The sequence below is a fragment of the Cenococcum geophilum genome, assembly GCF_001692895.1.
Source record: "Cenococcum geophilum 1.58 unplaced genomic scaffold K441scaffold_32, whole genome shotgun sequence".
NCBI lineage: Eukaryota > Fungi > Ascomycota > Dothideomycetes > Gloniales > Gloniaceae > Cenococcum > Cenococcum geophilum.
Window position 1 is genome coordinate 109,078 of NW_027137590.1, and position 6,714 is coordinate 115,791.

Consider the following 6,714-nt stretch of genomic DNA (forward strand, 5'->3'; position numbering starts at 1 on the left):
AGGTGCTAGCTCTTATAGCTAATAGCTTACACCATACTTAGCGTCCTTATAAATTTGGTATGCGTTATTATAATAAAACGCAAACTTCTAATTAAATACTCTTTTGTCCCTTATAGTATATTATTATCCCTTTATATATATATATCGTTTGCTAATCTTATACCTTTTACTATATAGTAACTCTACCTACTTCTATAGTCTCTAATATAATAACCCTGTTTTCCGTAATTTATATAAGCTCTTTCTTTAAACTATTTCTCTTATTATAGAGTCCGCCTAAATATCTTCTGCTATTAAGATCCCTAATTTGGCCTTTACTCCTTAGACCTTTAATCACTTAATTCTTATCCTCTGGGTTTCTATAGTTTACTCCATCTCTTATAGGCTTCTTTAGTATTACTTAGGTCTATTAACTCTACGCCATACTATAGTTTTTAACTTAGCTTTTATTGTTGCGTACTTTACGCCTTATATAACTATAGAACTCTGTCCTAGCCTCTTTTAGCCTATTCCCTTTAGTAGATCTAATTATTAATCTTAATCGCCTAATCTATTAGTTCTTTTAGGGTGTCCGTATCTTCTATTAGGATAATTACGTCCTAAACTTTAGCCTTAAGTCCCTATTTATACTATGCTATAAGCGCCCTATTATTCCACTCTACTTATATTGCTAGTGTCTAGAACTATATTATATACTTAATTACTAAAGTTCATTACACGAGGTTCTAGAGTTTTCTTTCCGCTATAGTTGTTTCTTCCGGGTCTCCAAATATCTGCGTTAGTTATTCTATAAATCCTTCCCAACTTAAGAACATAAATCGCACGTCTTAGTTAGTGGTTATTATTTTATTTGCCTGTATCTCTATAAGGTAAGATTTAAACTACTTAAGTGCTTTTCCTAATAAGAATAGTCCTATATAGGCTATCCGATCCACAGGTATAGGTAACTTTACTCCCTCCTATAAGACCTTAAAATGTATCTATATAAGGAATCCTTTAAGCTTTAACCTCTCTTCTATAAATCTCTTAATTAATAATAGCTTAATCTTTACTGCTCCTATCCCATTAAGTCTTTCTTCTAACACTATATTATTAGCTATTAGCTAGTTAACTATTTCCTATAGCTGTCTAACCATTATAGGTTGCTATAAGTTAATATCTGCTATACTAGTGTCACCTCCTATCCTTAAAGTAGTTGCTGCCGTTAATGGCGTCGTAGTAGCTGCTTTTAGTAGTATATTATTTAACTTCTTATATTAATACTATAACTAGGTAGTAATTATATAACGGAACCTTATAGCAAAAACTACAATAGGTTTGTTAATAGGCTAGGTGTATAGGAAATGTAAGTATAAAAGTCAACAACGTAATAACAACTGGTGGAGTGGTTGCCTAATAGATTAACTCTAATTATATTCTGAGAATTACTACAAGGAAGGAACTATCTAGGTAGGGACTAAGGGTCCTTAAATACACAACCATACTCCTAAGAAAGTTGTTGCTCTGTCTGCTCTATCTACTCTATTCGCTCTATAACAGATCTTATAAATCATACAGATTATATAGATCACATTACGTGACTCTGCTTACCATTCCTCGTCACATGGTTCTACGGGTTCCATCCTAGACCATGCTTGTATTAACTAACTAGCTTCTTCCGACTCCTTTCCAAGTAGTCGTAACATTGTACTTAAAGCGTCCGTAACATTGCACCTACTACCTAAAAATATTAGTACGCAGAGACCGACTAACCCGCTCCCTTTAGCTTCACTAAAAGGGGTATATTAAAAAAGTACTACGAGAATTCAGTATATAGGAGTGTAAACCAGTTATAATCCCTATAGATACCAATAAACTAAAACCCTCTAAGGAAGGCTTTATAGCTATAAAAACGGACCAGAACTAGTATACTAGGGCAATTAGGTCATTAATATACGCTATACTAGGGACTAGACCAGATATTATATACGCGGTGTTAGTCTACAGCCGCTATATAACCAACCCGGGAGAACCCTATATTAAAGCCATAAAACGAATTTTCTAATACCTTTAAGGTACTATTAACCTAGAACTAAACTTCTCTAGTCCCTTAGAAGAACTAGTTGGATATACTAACTTAGACTAGGCGAGAGATATCGCGACTAAACGCTTCACCGCAGGCTATGTCTTTAACATTAGAAGCGGAGCAATTAGCTAGTCATCAAAAAGGCAACTAGTTATAGTATTATCCTCCTATAAGGTAAAATATATAGGAGAAATATAAGCCACTAAGGAAGCTATCTAGCTCAGGAACCTTCTAGCGGAGCTACTTAAGTTAGAAGAGCTAACAGCGACTATTATCTACAGAGACAACTAAGGCGCTATAGCCCTAGCTAAGAACCCCCAGTTCTACTCCAGAATAAAGTATATCGCGATTTAACACCACTACGTGCGGGAAAGATAGGCCGAAGGAGACATAGACCTATAATATATCCCCACTAAAAAACAGGTGGCAGATGGGCTTACTAAAGCCCTACTAAAAGATAAATTCGTTGATTTTAGGAACGCGTTAGGGTTAAAAATATATAAATCTTAAGAAGTTGCATAGACGAATAATAACGGTTAAGAAAAGGATGTAGGACTAGATCTATTTTATAACTTTATAAAGACACTCTTTCCCTTTTTTTCTAAGAGTTTTTTAAGGTTTAATAAGGCCTAAAGGAAGTCTTATTATTTATCTAAATCCGTATAAGGATTAAGTAGGAGCTATATTTACGCCGCTAGTTTAAGTAGGAGCTATTAACCTACCCCAATCAGTTCGAGTAGAAGTGTTAAGATTTGTTAAGAATCGACCTTCTAGTGTCGTAGGGAGGCTAGGTACCCAGCCTCCCTAATATTATATTATATAGCCACTAACTCTCTAAGATTAAAGGGAGATAATATAAATTACTTTTTAATAACTATAATATAAGTAGTAAAGCTTAAATTAGATTAAAAACGTGTTAAAAAACCCTTAATAAAGTTTATCTAAAAGAATAATGCCTTTTATTTTATAAAGTCTATTAAATCTTATAGTTAAGAGATTATAAGCCATTTATAGTATTTTAACTTTTATTACTATTCTTACTGCCTATACTACCTTTAAGATCTTTCTAAGTTAATAAGTAAAACTATATCTCTTTTACTAATATATTTTGTCCTACTATTATCTATTACAGCACTAATACGCGTAACCTAGGCAAGGGGCCTAGTTAGGGGTTCGGCTAAGGGCTTAGAGCTATATATACAGATATATTCTTTCCTCTACTTTCTTCTACTCCTTAGCTTAATATCCGCGTTAATAGACTACCAATTATACAGGCTTACGCGTCTCTCTTATGCCGTGCTAGTGCCTCGATTAAGTCGCTATAATATTACTAATAAGAGCTAGTTAATAGAATCAATAAGATTAAAGTTTCGTAATAGAAAATATAAGGTTGCAAAATCTACCAATTTCTATATATATTTAATCTTTAAAAATAAGTTATTAAGATAAAATAGCTAATACTTATCTCTTTTATAGAATGGAATTTAGTAAATAGAGTAGCTAAATATAGCTTTATAAAGCCTCTTTTAACTTTTACTTAACTTTTACTTAAGCTTTAGTAGATTATTAAGCTATATTATAAAAAGTTTATTTAGAGAAAGTCTTATTGTATATATATTATAATATAATACCATTAAGCTATTAAACTTAAAAGACTTTAATATTTTTATAAGTATATAAGTAGATAAAATTAAATCGCCAATTACGTAGGCTACGTATAGGCTACGTATTAAAAAAAACTCGATATAGAATAGTTAGTCGAGTAAGTTAATGCTTTTAACTACACGTCAATTATATCAATATTAGGTAATGGAGTTACCTTACTTATATATATTGTTCTACACAGCATATCTAGCAAGTGAGCTAGATATCCGCTTACCTTTTTAGGGTTATTTAGTAGCCGAGTGGCGTAGAGCTTATTACCTTATAATTAACTAATAGTAATTTAAGCTATTAATAGGGGACGATATTTTATTAATAAGAATAAAGCTTATTTATTATCCTATTAATAAAGAAGAGTTTATATATATTAAAGGGTTTATATAAATTAAACTTAGAAGAAAGATTTAGGGTTATTCGTACTAACTTAATAGCATAAGTGAGTCGTATCTACGGGCACGAAATACGTGTAGTATTGTATACTTGTTTAGATGGTGACTGTCGATTATATAAAGCAGACTACGTAGTCTATATACTAATGCACCTCCCCCCTAATTAGTCAGTGCTTTATAAGTACACCAGACGCGTAAGTAAGTGGTTAGTGCACTAAACGCGTAAACGCGTACCTGGTGTACCGAACGCGTAAGCACGCGTTTAGTATAACAGGTGCTGTAATTATATACTAGCAGTACTTAAAAAATAAAACCACCTATATACAGCCTCCGTAATTGCTTTAATAAAACTATAGAATATAAAGGAAAATACATAGGAAATCTCCCCTAAGGTACTGTCTAGGCTGCCTTCTAAACGGTACCTTAAGCTGGCTGTAAGTCCTGCTTATAGTCCGTAAAATAAACCGTACGGCCTTTTGACGGGTAGTAAGTTAGATTTTAAGGGCCGCTAAGGCGCTAGTGCTAAGCGAGCTAATGGCGATTTTCCATCCCGGGGATGGAAAATCGTAATTGGTTAATTTAACCACCCTATAAAATTCGGCAGGTTACGTAAGTCCACCAAGTTCTACTATAGCTTTTCACCATTTTCTACCTATACCGTACAATAAGTTGTACGGCCTTCCAACGGGCCGTAGATATACCATAGGTGCTCCATTAGTCCCGTTCTACCTATTCTATAACTTTTAGGTTAAGCTTATTTATGTTAATTAGGGTTTTAAGGGCTTAATACGGCTTTGCCTTAGTTATAGCGTCCGCTAGGTTATCTCTACTACTAATCCATTTAACCTCCATAATCTTACGTTATTTATAGGCCTAATATAAGCACATTAGGTTGACTATAAGCCTCTTCTCTTATGTTGTACCTAGTTTAACTAGGCAGTTATAAAGGGACTTTAAATCGGTGTATAAAACCAGGGGTAACTGCTTTAGTTATAGAATCTTCTAGACCGTTAATTTGATTATAGCTGTTATATCAAATCTATAAGCTAGTATATATAGTTTAGAAGCTAGTACACTATAGGTTACTTATTTATACTTAATTAAAGACCAGTGCAGTATATTTACGTCCTAATTACGGTCCGTAAGTATAATTATAAAGCCAATTTATAATAATAGGTCTTTATTATTAGCAAAGGAGGCGTCCGTAAATACTAGTAGGCTAAGGGAATTCAGGTCTAGTGGTATAAAAGTAAGTCCCCTTACTATATTGTCAATTTGCCACTAAATACGCTTATTAAGCTGCTTAATATTTTCTTCTTANAGATCTANTNCCTAGGCNNTAAAGNANAAGTNATANGNAGATTTNGGTTNGCAGACTATAGCAATATAGGCGCCTCTTACACGCTATATAGCGTATTAGTCCTTTATATTTATGGTCTTATAGGTCTCTCTACGGGAACTAGTAAGGTCCGTAGGCTTTACTATAACAAGCTTTAGGTTTTAAGCTTAGCGTTCCTAAGTTAGCTTAATTAGGTTACCCTTTTATATAATTAGGCCTCTATTAAACTTAATCAAATTCTGCTTAGTTAACTACTCTTATAGCTTTACCAAAAACTTAGCTTTTTATAGTTTAGTTTCTTTAATATCTGTAAAGGTCTGGTCTGCTAGGAATAGGGTATTGTCTATTTAAAGTCCAATAATACTAAGGCCGTTTAATAGGCTATATAGGAGGTAGGGGTTGTAGGTCGACTGTTCCATTTTAAGCTTACTAATATAATGCTAGTGGTATATCTTAAACCAGTGGTTCCTAGCTTCTAGTACTCCGTAAAGAGGTTTTATAACCTATAAAATTATTCCTAGTTATAGGTTAAGCTTATAGGGTAGTCATATAAAGATGTCCCTACTTAGGTAGATATTGGACTGCACGTAGGCTTATAAAATATCCCGTAAATATAGGGCTACAAGTTTAGTTTGCTGTAGTCCCGGCGTAAGTGTAAGTATAATTTATTAGCTGACTTATTAAATTATAGGCAATTATATAAGGACTAAGTCCTTTCCCTTATTATTATAAGCTTATACAATAAGCCTTAATTTCTTAAAGGCTTTATTAGTACTAAGGTGCTTAATCTCATTAATAAAGCGTAAGTTAAATATACGGACGCCTTATAGGACGTCTTTCTCTATTATAACTACAAAGACACCCTTTTTAAGTAGTCTGTTAATTTTTTTACGTTATAAGTCCGTAAATAGGGTTTCCTATACTAGAACTAATATATTTATAGGCGGAGATTACCTTGCGGATATTTCTACGGAGGTTAGGTAATTTTTTATTATGGTATTCTTAGTTACGGGGTGCTTTTAGGGGCGTCCTTAACTACGCTTTATAATAGGTTTAGTAGGTTTAGTAAATTTCTAGGGGACTTTTAGGGTAGGCAAGGGTGCTTCCAGTTTATTTAATTCAGCAGGTGCTTTTGGTTTATCTAGTTTAATAGGTGCTTCTAGTTCGTCTAGTTTAACGTTATAGGTGTTTTTGGGCCGAAAGTAGGGTTTTACGGACGTACTTCTAAAGCTAGTTAGCCTACTAGAAAGCTATACATA